At 56.9% G+C, this 15720-nt stretch overlaps 1 protein-coding gene and 1 long non-coding RNA gene across 2 annotated transcripts in view; one reads left to right on the top strand and one right to left on the bottom strand.

Moving 5' to 3' along the window:
* LOC119158377 lies at positions 1-15014 on the bottom strand. The gene is made up of 4 exons (XR_005107849.1): positions 13966-15014; positions 7618-7706; positions 6875-7142; positions 1-6194 (listed from the first exon to the last, which is right to left on the bottom strand). It is a non-coding gene; the product is annotated as an uncharacterized LOC119158377 (long non-coding RNA).
* The window catches only part of BAK1 (BCL2 antagonist/killer 1), an 18968-nt gene continuing 16359 nt past the window's right edge, over positions 13112-15720 (top strand). Inside the window, exon 1 of the mRNA XM_037410195.1 lies at positions 13112-13262. The gene's annotated coding sequence lies outside the window, so the exon portion shown is untranslated. The remainder of the gene's footprint in view (positions 13263-15720) is intronic.

The raw sequence follows: 15720 nt of genomic DNA on the forward strand, positions 1-15720 counted from the left end.
TATTTCTCCTGTCTGGGCTGGGGCTGCAAGGGCTCTTTGTTGATGCAATGGCAATCCCTTTCTCAGCCAGTGCGGTACCATCGGCAGGGAGAGGGGGCTTCTGCAGCCCGTCTGCATCGCCGGGGAAGGGTCCATGCCTGTGCAGAGGAAGCACTGTGTGTACGTTAGAGAACAAGTTTGGTTTTTACAAAATTACCAGGCTACATCCTTAGCGGTTTCAAATTTGGGGCACAGATCGTCGAGCTGTTCTGTGCTTTTAGAACACCTGAAATAATGGGGTCTTAAGCTGGAGGCGATCTCCTAGAACCTCCCCGCCACCATCATAATACAAATGGGTCATAATAAAAAATAAATTAGTGCGAGTCCACAGAAGCCAGCAGAGCTCTACCCCTTTCACAAGCTGAGGATCCAGATAAATATTTAATTTAAAATATTCTATTATGTTGGCTCATATCATCGTAATATCTGAGCGTCTCACATTTGTAATGCAACTTTACAACAGCTTTGTGAGACCTGGAAGTCTCAGACTGGACATTATTTCAGGCACCGGCCATCTATTTTACTCCGCATTTGTGCAGCATCTTGCACAAAGGAGCCCATCACCGGGGCTTCGTGGCGCTACTGAAGACGCAGAATAAGCAGAGCAAGGCCATGGGTCTCCATGCAAGGCTGCAGCGAAGTGCAGGACGATGCAGGGAATTGGATTGAGCCTCCCAGCGCCAGAGCAGTCCCACCAGCCCATCCATCTCCAGTTAGAGCTGCACTCCAGCGCTGGATCATCATCTTCTATCAGCGCATGGGAAGACGACGAGGTTTGTAGAGGCTTTTCTAGCTCACGCAGTTTGTGAGCAGCCTCGCTTGCTCTAGCACCACATCAGTGTTTGTAAACAACCTTAAAATACATCGAGCAGGATGTGGGAGCATCACGTGAACGTGCAGCTTCTTGTCAAGGCGATGTGCCCTCAAAAGGGTAGAGCAGAATAAGCCACCGAGCAAATTTCCATCAGCCTGCCCTGAACATCGCCAAGGACAGCTCGGTGTAGGCGTCTCCGCTTCCCACCTACGCAGCGGGAACAGCACAGGGACAAGGACTGTGCTGACCAGGGATGCTCGGATGCTGTGGAAATGACTTGCTGCCTCTGCCAGACCTAATTTAGCAGATGACACCAGCTGCTTCCCAAAGAGGTGCGCATAACCCTGAAACGAGCTGCTACGAAATGACTCAGCCAAGGCAAACCCTTCCTCCTAACACCTTGGGCTGGTGTTTGACATATGACCTGGCAGTGGGAGAATGCTAATAATACCTACATTTTATATAGCACTTCTCTTCGGGAAATCTCAGACGGTTTTACACAGAAGTCAAGTCTATTTGGAGCTCAAGGCTTCCAGGGATGTGTCAAGGACAGAGTTTTGGTACCCAGGTGGGAAGGGACTGCCAGGACAGATGGGCTAAACCACTCTAGCTCGAAAGTAATGATGGCTGTGGTTAATTTGCTGTTGTTAGGCTCCAGAGTAAACACCCCAGAGATAATCAGGGAGTTCATCCCTTTCACAGCCATGGTTTCCAGTTAGCCAGCACAGTTTAGATGCTACAGCCCTGTTTTATGATTCGCCCCGGAGAAAGGCAGGAGCACCAGGTGCCAGGCTGGGAGCCCTCGTAGGAGGACCGAGCTCTGGCACTGCAGCCATCGCAGGTGCCCAACCCTCGGGCAAGTCCAGGGAAGGAACCACCGAGGCCTCACGCGCTGGGGACGGCTCAGAAATAGCCCTGAGCCGCGCAGAGCAACGCCTGGGGAGAGCTGGTGCGTACACTGCTGGCTTTGTCTGGGGCAGCTCGGCTGGGTGTGTGCTTCCTGGCATACAATTCCCAGATTAGCAGGAGCCCGGCTGCCAGCAGCTCCTCCTGCCTGGCCGTGAATGAGCCGCTCGGGGCTGGGAACCGCTGCCGAGGTCAGTGGTTCAAGTGGCTCAGGGCAGAGGCAGGGGATTGGGATGAGGTGAGGATGCAGGGACGGGACACCTCCCATGCACCCAAGGGAAAACGAAGGGGCAGGGGGGTACTTCTCCAACCCCAGGGACAGGACCACCCCCCTGACCCCTCCCTGATACCTCTACAAGAGGTTGGCTGTAGACCCAGGGGATGGAGATCATCACCAGCCAAACCAATCTCACTGCTCCTTTTGCAGTGGGTAGGGAACAGAGGCAGAACCTGTCTCTTCTTACCCTGAAATTAATAAATAAAAATGCTAAAAGCCACAGGGAATAACTAATGTGGGGAACATGAAAAAGCTAGAGGGTGGAAGAGTTGGGAAAGGAGAAAAAGTAATGCAACACAGAACTGATTAATAAGGGAAAGTGAATAATCAGAGGGAGAAGTGAGAACAATTTACTTACACTAAATGCTTGATCTAAATATATATATATAATAAATCCAACCCAAACCCAGGCCATGCCAGCCAGGGGGGTGAGACTCACAGAACCTTCCCCAGGAACAGGACAGGAGAAAGCAAAAAGGGAAATGTGGTATGTTCATTAAAGAGAAACATAGGGGAACGAAGAGGAAAAAGCTGGAGCTGAGGAGCTCTTTGGGACAAGCCTAAGCCTGGCCGGTACCAGGGTGGGGAGCAAAGAAGCAGCATGGATCTCTTCCAGAAGGGCTGCCGATGTGGGGTGGTCCATCCAGAGCTGCATCCCACCTCTCCCAGGAGTGGGATCTAGGGAGGGAAGGATGCACCTCAGGACCAAAGCAGCCAACACACTGGCACTGCCTCCCACCAGCCCTGCGGCCCACTCCCTCCGCCTGCCGGTGCTGCCCCGTGCTCTTCCCTCCCGTTACCTGCAGCCGCTGGGCAGCACGGAGCCCTGGGCACCTCCAGCATCCCTGGCTATGAGAGCTGGACCCACGCTGCCGCGTCACAACCATTAGCGTGAAGCAAGGTTGACGTGACACCCCACTGATGCCCAGCTGCTTGCACCCGTCTGGCCTCCAGCTCCATTTACTGCCTCAGAGAAGCTGGACACCAGCAATTCCCAGTGACTGCGGCTCCGGGAGCCATGCCAGGCGTGCCCTTGCCTTTATCTGCCTGCGAAGACTGTGCTTATGAATCGGCATCTGTTTGCAGACACCCCCTCAGAGGCTGAAAGGAGCTACTGTGCGGGCTCTGGGATCAGACCCGCGCTCCGGAGCTCATGGCAGATGGGTTCAAACAGAGAAGCATCCCCATTAAACTCTGAGTGCTTTCCTAAATGCTCAAAGTCTGCGCCTGCCCCCACACTGCAGGATGAGGTGGCTGCGGAGAAAGCTGAGCATGGAGGGAAAAAAAAAAATAATTAACCAAGCAAACAACCCAGTGTAACTCCTGGCCCGCGCGGCGTGAGACAAAGAAACCGCCTCCACGCTCCATTTTCCAACGCTGTTTGGAAGTTTCCCATCCCCCTTTTGCAGCTCCTGAAGACAAGACAACACATCTGGTCTTTGCACGAGGGAGAAGATGGGATGCTGTGAAGTGACCCCCATGCACACGTGCCCGGCAGACAGCAAGGGCGAGCAGCCCCCCCCAGAACCCCCCTCCCCACCTCCCAGACATGCTTTTCCTGTGCATGAAGCGAAGGAAGTCACTTTTTCCTCTCTCCCGGGCTGTCCCTGCCTTCAGGAGGGGCGTGCTGGTGTTCGGCTGCCCTCGGTTCACACCAGCGAGGAGCGATAACCGGCGCGTGGATCTGCCTTCTCAGAGCCAGGCTTGGAAATTCCCCACGGGGAGACGGAGGGTTTCCGGAGCCAGTTGCCTGGTACTGCCCAGAGCCCTTGTCAGCCCTGATTTCAGAGGCATTTAGAAATTTGGCACTGATCCATAAGGTGCTTTGGAGGGGAGGAGGTGGTACGCAACCCCTTGTGTGAAAGGGGAAGCTGAGGCAGGGAGCGCACAGCCAGCCTTCTCAAAGGGGAGACTTAAACCTAGGCTCGTTTAATAAACAGCCTCTGCTGAAACGTGCTGGGGTGGTTGGTTTTGTTTTGTTTTGTTTTTTCCTACAGAAGCCACCAGCTTTTCTAAAATGGATTTACGGACCTGTCACTCCGCAATTGAAAGCGTATTGGCCCAAGTGCCTTGCCCATGGTCCCACAATGGCTTGGTGGAGGAGGCAGAAATACAGCTGTGGCCACGGCGCACGTGGTGGCACACATCCCACGCCGGCACACCGACGGCGTCCTCTTCCAGACTGACCTCAGCCTTTTCCAGGAGCTCCTGCTCCACATGCTCCCAGCTGTGCCCAGCTTCTCCCAAAGCTGCCAATGGTTTCTCCTGCCATCTTCCGAAAACCTTGGTCAGAGAAAGAAATATGTCAGAGACAGACACCTCGAGTACTTCGGCAAATTGGATAACGCTCTCAACGTGTCCTCTCAGCCGGGAGCCGACCCCAGGCGCTTGGCCACATCAGCACAGACCTGTGGGACCTTGGGAGCAGGTTGTCCCAAGCTTCTTGCCTGCAGAGAGCTCTGCTGCCATGCTTGAGCACCCTCTGCGCTGGCACACCAAGGATCTGAGAGTCTCCCCAGGGTGCTCGCAGGTGCCGGGTGCTGCAGGGCTCACACCAGGACGTGACGGATCAGCGCTCGACCACCGTCTGCATCCCAGAGATGCATCCCAGAGAGGGGGGCTCTGTTATTTGCAATATTTCAAACCCAGTGGGCAAAGCTGGAGGGAACAGTCTGGACAGAACGATTCTGTGCCGGGGACAAAGGTGGAAAGGAGGAAGGGTCCCTCCCTTCTTGCTGGGAGCCCCTACACTCAGCACACACACACACCCCACCCCAGATTTATCAGCCATCTGATCGATACACACAGTCACAGAACACCCCCTCTCTTCCCATATTTATACAACAGATTATCAGAAAGTATATTTATAAGTTGCTTGGTCCTAAACAGATTATAGCTTGACAGCTCTTCCAATGCCTGAAAAACACAAGCTGGCTTATGCTGGTTTCTCTGGACACAGCGAACAGACAGTTTGATTAACATCCAACACGCTCCAATAGCTATTATAGGAATAAGGCCTGGATCTGTTGGGGTTTTTTTTAATCAATTTGATAAATCTGGGGTGTGTGAGAAGCACTTTCCCTGAAGCCCACATTCTCCTTCCATCCAGAGCCCAAAGACAGCACAGTCACGATAAACTTGGTGTGGAGACACCCATGATCTGGGCACGGTGGCTGGGCTCTGCGGGGGTCTGGGGCATCGCAGCTCCGACCTTGGCCCCCAGGCACTTGGCACTGCCACCATCTGCATCCTCCCAGCAATCCCAGAGGGAACTGGGAAGGAATTGTGGCTAAAACCTGACAAACAACAGGTTTGCTGTTCCTTTCCGCAGCGTTCTCCGTACCGCAGCATCCCTGGAGAGCCATCACCCCGTGCTGAGCTGGGTGCTGCGGTGCCGGGCGAGCTGGACCAGCTCTCCCTCCTGCCTGGGAGCAGCAGGCAGCCCTGCACCACAGCACGAAGGGCAGCAGAGAATAACTTTCCCTTAGTCACATCCTCCAGACAGTTCAGCGAGGCTGCGGCGAGCCCGACTGAGCCGTGGGTGGCATGCACACGCTGCCGGCACCGCGTCCGGGGCTCATGGCTGGACCGCACAAACCTGGAATCCTGGCTTTGCCAAGGGTTTGCAAGAGGTGAGCCTGCCACCCGTGCTGCGTGGGGTGACCAGAACCTGTAGGTTGATGGAAAACCTCCAAAACCTCCTTGGCCTGTGCAGAGATGGTCCCTTGATGCCCCCCATCCTCCTGTCCCCAGTGTCCCCTGCTCCCCGCAGCCTGGACCCGGGCACGGGGCAAGGAGCCAGGGTGGCCCCGCAGCCACCCACGGGTGTCTGTGTCACCCAGCTGGGTTAGACCGGCTTGGTTCAGCTCGGTTGGAAGTCGGAGAGTGCCATCTGGTGCTGCGAGGAGATTTCTCTTCCCCAAGCAGGTTCTCGCAGCTCAGCTGAGGGTCTGGGGGGACCCAGCGCAGGGGCTCTGCTCCCAGCCTTGGCAGGAGGGTGCGGGGGGCTCACCTCCCGGCCAGGACCGCAGCGGGGGGGGGGGGGGGGGGGGTTGCAGGCAGGAGGGTGACAAGTGGAGTTGCAGGTGTATCAGCTGCTGCATTCAGAATCAGCTCCTCCTTGCCTTCCAGCTCCACCGAGCTTCCCAGGGCATGAGGCTGCAGCAGGGAAAAAAAAAAAAAATGAGAGAGAAAAAAATAAAAGTTGATGTCAGCATTGACAAAATATCTGTGTAAAACGGCTTGATTCTGATGTAATGCTAATTCCGGCAGCTGATCTTGAAAAAAACTCTACCTCTCCTCCCCTCACCACCATGCCAATTTATCATCCGGAGAGCTCAGAGCGCCTCATGCACTCGAGCAGATGTCTCCTGGCGCAGGAGGGAAACTGAGGCAAGCAGGGGGGAAAGCTGGCCTGGGGTCACATAGGGAGCCAGCAACAAAACCCTGCAGACATCTGCTCCTCAGCTTCCCCCACCCTAACTGTTCCTTAGCTCCCGTCTCCCCCATTTCACCAGGCAGCGGCAGGATCTGTAGCACAATTGTGCCATATACAAAGGAAATCTATCAAAAAACCCCAACTTTTTAACAGCTTCAGGCAGCTCCCCAAGCCTACTGGTAAAACGCTGCCCTGGCGTCCCTCTTTGCTGCCTGGAACAAAACGCTGACCGTTTCTCAAAGAGCTGATTTAACGTGCTGCACCATCCCGCAGTGAGGGGGGCTAATTTGCCTTGCACCTCTGTGCTGCACCATCCCCTCCCCACACCCACGCTCCGGCTGAGCAGCTTTATTAAACCACTAATCCATCTGCCACCCCAGCTACTTCCTGCAGCTCTTACCAAGTCCTGCGCCTTTTTCAGCCCTGACCGAGCGGTTGGAGTCTCGGCTCCGCTGTGCATTTGGTTTTCTGCTGCAAATCTGCCCTGTTTGTATTGTCTGGATTGGTGGCACCCATCCTGCTCCACCCGTGGCCTCCTGGCTTGCTCAAGCTGTCCTGTGGATACGTGGGGAAATGACCAGCACCCCTGAGCTCATCTCTGATGAAGACCTAGGCTGCAGGGGCATCTCTTGTCCCATTGTGGATCGATGTGGTTTACGACAACAGGTCTGTCAGGGATGGCAAGATAAATTTGCAGATCCAGCTTGTTTCATGGCTGGTGGGTAACAAGATACCCAGTTAAACACCCATGGTCACAGTGGGGGTCTTTAAGACCAGGAAGGGAACCCCAAAGGCTTGGCTCTTGCCACTTATCCCTATTTCAGTCCCATCCATCCCACTTCAGCAAACATCCCAATACCATGCACTGCCCGTCAGTGACCAGCAGCAGCATCCTGAGACCATTCCCTGCTCAGCTGGACAGGACCAGGGAGGTACAGAAGAACTTCAGAGACACCCCTGAAAGCCCACAGCCTCTGACACGGCCGTGCCTTGGCAGTGCCAGGGGTCATTTTTTAGCATCCCCCATGTTGCTCTATCCCTATCCTTTTTCTGCAGCCTGAGGGCATTAAGATCTGTGTGCACGTAGATCCTTCTCAGGAGTGATCACCGCCTTAGCCCCATGTCCCATGTCCTTTCACCAACCTTAGGTGAAGTCCGTTGATGTCTGTTCATGTGGAAGAGCCTGGTCCTCTGGAACAGCTCTGTTTTCGGGGATCCTGCATCCTCGCCTCCTGTTTAAAACAAGCCCAAAGAAAACAGTGACACCCCAAAGCTGTCACCTCCCTGCACATGCTCCTTGGCACAGCAATTGAACATGCAGTAGAGTGTCTGAAAGAGGACACCATGCCAGGTCCAGATCCTCTAGTAGAGCAAAGCAGAAGGATTTACCACCAGGCACACTGGGCTTTGAATTCAGCGAGCAACTGGCTGAAGTGCCGCAGCCCCTCGAATCCCCTGGGAAATTCCAGTGCTCTCTGCCCTGGCCCTTGGGTGCTCCCTGCAGTGCTCTGACCGCCCCCCCAGTCCCCCTGCTCGATCTTCTCCAACGAGTGGCTTGGATGCCAACATTTAGCCAGCAAACAGCATGCAGCACATATCCAAAAAGCTCATATCCAAAGCTCCTGTCACCCAAAGCTCCTCTCCAAAAAGCAACATACACACCGGGAGAAGGGCTACCAGTCATTCCTCAGGACTTCTCCCGCCAACAACCAGGCAGCCCACAATTTCTTGAGGATGAGTAGGGGGATTTCCTTTCCTCTGAGCCATCCTCTCACCTTGCAGGAGCTGCTCTTTCTCCCCTTCAACATCAAAGTCCAAAGAAATAATTGGCTCGGGGCTTGCACCACAGATAACATCATCACCATCAGCACACAAACCTTGAGGGACCCTGTCCCTGGAGGCAAAGCACAGTTAGATGCGTTCAACCGAAGGCCAGCAGGACCAGCGTTGCAATTTCTGACCCTCTAGCAGCAGCACTAGCACAGCTGGATCTGGTTGCATCCTTTGTCAGCAGCCTGGAGAAGCCAAAGGCTGCAAAGGGCTGTAACTCAGGTGTCTGAAGGGTGCCACAGCCTGCAGGAGCTGCCTGGGGACCTTTGGGGAGGTAAGGGCAGCACAGGCAGCGGTGGCAGCGGAGCCTGCCTGCTGTGCATGCAGCATGTCCCGAAGCCGTACTGGTTCTGGGAGCCAGTTGCAGCCTTACTGGAAACACTGGGCTCATTTCGGTCTTTTAAGGAAGTTGTGGGAAAATTGGGTTTTATAAAATCCAAACGAGTAGCTGTTTATAAAGTCCAAATGAGCAGCCTTCTGCTAAACACCGGCTGCTCAGGATGTGACAAGGCTGACACAGCCAGGGGAGCTGCTCCCTGTCCCTCCAGGGCATCCGTGTCTAGAGGACTTGCTCCCTCAACAGGGACACTGAAGCAAGTGGGGCTTTTGGCCCCATGTCACCCACCCACCCACCGCTTACGTCTCCAGAGCTTTGTCACCAAAAGCTTCTGGCGTGGCTGTCCCCTCCTTGCTGGCCACCCCACTGCCTGCACGCTGCCAGGCTGGGCTGCCAGCAGGAGCATCCCCTGCATCCCCGGCCACCAGCTCCCTGCTGCTGGTGCTCAACATCAGGCAGCTCCTGCTCCTGCTGCTCCCCAGGCAGGCGGCGAGGCTGAGCTTCTCCAGCTCCTCTGTGCTCTCTCCTCAGCACCCTCCCAGTGCTCCCAGTGCTCCCAGCTTGAGTGCTGCTGGCCTGCCAGTTCCCCTCAGCTGCTGCAGCCCCCAACAGCACCCAGCGCTTGCCCCTGCGCCCTGGGCTCCCATGTGCCCTGCATGCTCCATGGGATCTCAAAGAGACCTCGGAGGAGCTGGAGCAGGGTAGGATGGCCGGGAGCCTGGGCGACCGCTGGAGCATCCTTCGGTGCCCAGTGCTGGTGGCTCAGCAGCTCAGACCTGGGTTTGGATTAAATGGTCCCAAATGGCCCCGAACCCAGAGCTGCCACACCGAGACAGTGACAGGGGTCTGAAACAAGGCTGGGGACGGGGCGAGATGCCACTCGGGGGGGGGGGGGGGCAAAGGATACACAACCCAGGGCTGGGAGGCGGATAGAGACCAAGCACAGCCCAGAGCTGGGGGAGAAGGGGGGTCCCAAAAGGTGAAGTCCCCCTTCTACCCCCAGCAACTGGTTCTTGCAGCATTCGCACCTCTGCTACAGCCTGGCCTAGCCCTGAGATGTCACACCAGCGAGGGAGGGTGGGAGGAAGGGAGAAGGCTCATGGAAACACACAGGAACTCCTGCAGCAGTGCAGTACCATGGCCAAAGAGAGAAAGATGAAAAATTAACTACTTCTGCAGGCAGCGACGGAGCAAACGGCTTTTTAAAGTGTCTGCGCTCACCATTGCAATGCGATATGTTTATGGCAATAAGAGCAGGAACTGAAAGAGCAGCAAACTCAAGGACCTGTTTCTCCCTCGGCCACCCTGGCACCAGGTATTTTCCTGGGACCACAGCCTCAGGCAGGGGATGATTTTCCCTACAATATTCCTGTGCTCAACAGAGCCATGCTGGAGCCGCAGTGACGCTGGCACAAAGCTGCCCTGGCTGCTGTAGCGTGTCCCTCGCGGAGGCACGCTGCTTGGGGTTCAGCTTTGCTTCTGCACTACGAGTTTCTGCCGGTGCTTGCTCATCCTTGGCTCAGCTAGCCGCAAGAAGGGTGGGTTTGGTCTTTTTTCCCCCTCAGAAAAACTCATCTAAAACTGCCATGTCATCATGACTGGTTGAAACCGAGATTCTCCCATCCTCCAGCTGCACCCTCCTGCTTCCTTTCCTCTGTCATCGCTGGGCTTGGGCAGCCGGTGCAGGGCACAGCTCCTGCAAAGCACAGACCGCAGCCCTCCTCGCTGCAAAAAGTGTGTTTCCACATCAGCCCCTTGCTCTTCCTGGCACAAGAGGGCTGGGGATGCACGGCTGAGCGCAGCCCCCTTTCCCAGCACCAGCACAGATTTAGACTACGCCAACCAAGTGGTGAAACCACAGCCTAAAATCCCACATGAATCCCGAAGCCAGGGGCTCCTTCTCTGCAGCTGCCGTGCATCTCCTATTTGCACCAGCAAATATATCTCTTTGTTTACACCAGCCAAAGGAGCTGCTGGTGGAAGCAGGGAACATCTCACATCAGCAGCAGCGATCGCAAAGCCAGCGCGGCAGAGCCAGCTGGGAATTTCTTCCCTATTGCCTCAACATCTTAAAGCCACTGCAACAACAAAGCAGGCTGTCCCTGCACCAGCAGAGCCACACGCAGGGTTTAGACCACTCACCAAATGATCTCCTAAATTCTTGCTTGCCACCATCATTTCTTGATGTCCATAGTGGCCATTCCCACAGCACAGCTGGTGCTTTCAGACTCATTTCCCTTTATCCCAGACATCGTCCTGCTCTTTGACACTCTCCAGTAGCCACTTTGCAGACACGTCGCGGTACGAGTCCCTGCTGCCCACCCACAACTCGGTCCCCACAAGCTCCTTGCTGCACTTTCCATGGACACAGAGGAGTTGTTCAACCCTCCTGCACAGCTTATTTTCCATACCTTTTGCTGCTCAACGTGATTAGAAGCAGCTATGAATATCATACACCTGATGCTCGCCCCGTACCCCTTTCCCAAGCATACAGTTGTGCCACAGAGGTGTTATGCAATGTATCTGAGGTAGAAGTGGTTTGCAAAAAGGAAGAAGAATTTTTAGATTAGATTTGTTTTTGCAAAAGTTCTTACCAACGCTGTTGCCTAGTGAGGTAATACTAAGGGATGCTAAATCTGAAGCGGTGGTGGGACTCAGGAACAGCCCAGATTGATGTGATGTGGCAGAGAGAAGCACAGGATTCATCCTGCACCAGGCAGCACATCCCACTGCACTAGAATTCAGCTTCAGACCTGGCTGCACATCACACCGGCTGTGTACAAGACCAGCCACCACCAGCACAGACCAGCAGGGATGCTGGGATAACCCAGAGGGCCCCAGCCAGCCACCGCTGCTACATTCACCACCAAAACCCACCCCAAGGCTCAGTGCAGAAGTAAGGTTGGTGGTGGGACCTTGAGCCCCCCCAGAACCAGGAGTTTCTCTGCATGCTGGGAGGAAGGCAGACCCCTTGCTACCAGGCTGATGGGGTGCTCCCTGTTAGGTGATTCCTCACCCTCCTCTGCTCCATGATTAGTCCTGAAAGCCATCTGTGGCCCGGACACAGCTCTCTTGGCCCCTGGCCCCCACAGTTACTGCAGGCATCCCTCGCTTCACCCTCCACAACCTGCTTCTCACTGGTGTCAATGTAGCTACCGCCCTCGGAAAGGTCTGCCGAGCTCCGAGGGGCTAGGGCATCTCTGGGGCCAGGGCATCTCTGGGGCCAGGGGCTCATTTTCCGCAGGGAAAGCTCAGCCAAGTAAATCAAGAATTCAAAAATCTCTGGTTTTTTTCAGCTCTGGGACAGGGAGCATCCCACAGGGCATGCCGTCCCAGGGCATGGAAAATGCTCCTACCATTGGACAGCCAGGTCGTTTGATAATTAGCAGTCAGGCATTTATACGAGCCCCAAACCTTTGCTTACGTGGCCTGTTTCAGCACCAACACGAAGCCCCTGGCAGGTCCCCCAGGAGCAAGGAGAGGAAAAGCATCTGGGGCAGCTTCCTGAGGCAAAGAGCCACCTCCAGGGAAAAAGCCGTCTTGTTCCCTAGGGTTATCCACATGCACCCTTTCCCCCAGCCACTGTGATCCGTCCCAACCTCAGTGGATTTCTAATTTCCTAAGCCACTCGGTGTGAACCCCCTCTGCCACCAGCAGCTTTTGCTGGTGGATCTGGTGAATCAACGCAGAAGTTTCCTACTGGAAACCAGGAGTGCTTTAGCGATGCCTGACCGAGGGCAACCTGGTGGTGCTGAGGAGCCGCAGCCCTAAAAGAGGGGCAAAACATCACTGGAACCCGGGGAGAAGCCAAAGACTCTGGGGAATCATGCAAGGAGGGTGCTGGGGTGTGGTGTGGTGGGATGCGCTGGGGTGGGATGCGGTGGGATGGGGTGGGAGGGGATGCTGTGGGGTGGGGTGGGAGGGGATGGGATGCGCTGCGTGGGATGGGATGGGATGCGGTGCGATTGGATGGGGTGGGATGGAACACAGTGGGATGCTGTGGGATGTGGTGGGGCGGGGTGCGGTGGGATGGGATGCGGTGGGGTGGGGTGGGAGGGGAGAGGATGGGATGGGGTGGGATGCGATGCAGTGGGATGGGGTGGGATGCGGTGGAATGGGACGCGATTGGATGGAGTGGGATGGGACACAGTGGGATGCTGGGGGATGCCGTGGGGTGGGATGCGCTGGGGTGAGATGGGATGCGCTGGGGCGGGATGCGCCATCCCCACAGCACTAGGTAGCAGCCCCCCCGCGCTGCCCCGCGCCCCGCAGCCAGGCGATGCCCCAGCTCCACCCCGGGCCCCCCAGCCCCCCGCTGCCCCCGGCCCCGCCGCCGCTTTCCCACGCTGGGGCCGGGCAAGGCGCCTCTAGAGGGAGCTGAGCCCTGCCCGGCTGCGCGCCTGCATCTATGGTCTGGGGTTGGGTTTATTTTTTTTTTTTTTTTTTTTTTTTTTTTTTCCTCTTCTTCTTTTCCCTCCTCCCCGGCTCTGCTCGCTTCCTTCCCCCGCGCCGCGCTCCGGGGAGGAGGCAGGAAGGGAGGCGGCGGGGATGGAGCAGCCCCCCGCCGGGATGCGTTAGCTCCCCGGGACCCCCCGGCCCGCCTGGTCCCCGCCGGGACGCGGTGAGTACCGGGGGACCCCCCACCCCCAGCCTCCCCCGGGATGGGGTATCTTTATTAACCGGGCCCGGCCGGGCGGTGCCGGGAATCGGGGGATGCACCGGGAGCCCCGGGGGGCTGGGGCTGGGGGGGGGGGGGGGGGGGGGGGGGGGCAGCAAAGCTGGAGCGGGGGGAGGGGGCAGAGCCGCAGGGCCTCATCCTGCACCGCCCCGGGAGCGAGGGTAAAGTACGCGGTGGTACCTGGCAGAGCAGCACGGCGGTGCGGGCGGTAGCAGGGCCGGGGTGGGGGTCCCGCCGCCCCTCAACAAGCGGGTCGGTGCCCCCCGGAGGAATTGTCGCCTCTTTTAATCATATTTTCTCCAGCTGCCGGGTTTTCCCCCTTGCGAGGCCGCGGCGGTGACAGTCGCACCCAGCATCCCGGTGCCAGCGCCCGGGGTCGGGGGCAGAGGGAGGCCGGGGCTGTCCGAGCCGTGGGTGGGAAGAGCTGTGGCCACGCTGAGGGTGACATCTGGCTCGCCCCGCTCCGGGCTGTGACCTCTGGCGACTGGCATGGCACGGCACATGTGGCTTTGCACCCAGCAGCGGGGACCACCGGGATGGGGGCACGCAGCAGGGGGGGGACACCCCGGCCACGACGTCTGCATCTGCTGGGGCTCGTGGGCCAGCAGGACACTGGTGCCATACTGGGTAAACTGGGCGAACTCACCTGTTTGCTCTTCGAAGCCAGGCTGGGAGGTGCGGGCCTGATTCTGCACTGCCCGTGCAGGGCTGGCAGCAGGGCATGGGGGTCCTGCGGGATCTCCCCCCAGGAGAGGGTTAGCTGACCTGCACGCTGCAGGATGGAATCGCTCCCATGCCCAGGCTCGGGGCCAGACCTACAAAATGCTCGTCCCAGAGGATGCTCCACACATTTCCTGGAACAGGATCTTCATAACATGTCGGGAGGTGACTTCAGAGCCCCAGAGCTGGGCTTATTCCTGGGGATTATGGCTGCTCCTGCAGATCTGCCTCCCTCTCTGGGTCCATCCCACCAGCTTTCCCGCACCCAGGCACTTTCCTTCTGAGAAAAGTTGGGAGAAGTAGTGAGTGTGTCATGAGAGCACACGGGCAATGTGTCAGAGAGCTGTTCTTGAAGAACAGGAGATGAGGGTGAAATGAGAAACAGTTGAGGCAAAGGTCTTTTTTTATTAGGGAAGCCTGAGGGGTTCCAGGAAGGCTGATTCTCTGCATGGCATGTGCTCATTAATAAAGATAAGAATCCTGTGCCACCTCGGAGGTGTTGCTAAATCCACATCCTAGGTGCTGTCTGCAGCTTTTAACCCTTTGTGGCCTCCTACAAGAGCAAAAAGGGTGAAGCTGAATCCTTCAGCAGCTGCTGAGTGTTAACCACCCACCCCCCCAGCAGCCTGCAGCTTCCCCCAAACCCTGGCTGGAGCCCTGTCTCGGATCCTGGAGAGCCCTCGTTTTCTGCAGCCTTGGGCTGTTCTGAAGTGTATGGGCGTGATGCGCATCCTCACACCCTTCCCATCCACCCTCACACCCTTCCCCTTATCTTCCAGCGTGGATTCTCCTAACGGAGAACAGGGCAAAGCAAAGGGGCACTGGGCTGGGAAGCAGGAGGAATGTGGGCAGCAGCACCCTTGGTATGGGATAGGATGGTCCCAGGCACCTGGACCCCCAGCAGGACGGGCAGTGAGCTGTCTTGGGTGTTCACTTAGTTTGCAGGAGTGGGAGTTTGGGGTGCTCCCCGGGGAGCGGGTCAGGAGCCAGCATAGCTGCCAGTCCCAGCTGCGCATGTGTGCAAAAGGGGCTGCGGTGGCCCATGTTGCAGGAGAAGAAAGCGCTGCATGAAACTATATTGAGAAGGAAACTGAAAATGAAAGTGCCTCTTACATGGGCGGCCACAGTCGCAGCCTTCCTCAGGGTTTGCCAGACGGCAAGCGTGAAAAATCACGAGTCAGCTGCTTCTCTCCAGCCTCCTGCGCTCGCAGGCCACCCTTCATGCTGGGCAGTCAGGTCTGCATCAGAAATTCCCTGCTAATCGCAGCGGAGGTCTGGGACAGAGGCAGTGGGGTGATGTCAAACGCAGCCAGATGCACCTACAGACCCAGCTGTAAAGGCTCCAGGGGCAGCTGGACTCTTTGGCCGAATGCATCCTTACCCTCCCCAGCATCCAGGGCAGCCTCGGGTCGCAGCAGCGTGGAATACAGTGGAAATTCGTAGTGCTTTGGTTAGCACGAACGCCAGAGAGCTGCTCTGGGTCCGGGCTGGCTTCCCCTTGAAGGGTGCTGAGGCCCTTCTCTGCGAGGTGGGCTGCAGCTGGAGCCTTGCTGAGCACCCCAGGAGGCGCTGGGGATGGCAGCGGAGGAAGGACGGGAGGGTTTCCTCTGTGGAGGAGGGGACGGGGGCACGTGCATCCGCTCCAAGGACTCCCTGAGCTCTCTCCACCACTTCCCAGAGC

The sequence above is a fragment of the Falco rusticolus genome, chromosome 17 (assembly GCF_015220075.1).
Source record: "Falco rusticolus isolate bFalRus1 chromosome 17, bFalRus1.pri, whole genome shotgun sequence".
In the NCBI taxonomy this organism is placed as follows: domain Eukaryota; kingdom Metazoa; phylum Chordata; class Aves; order Falconiformes; family Falconidae; genus Falco; species Falco rusticolus.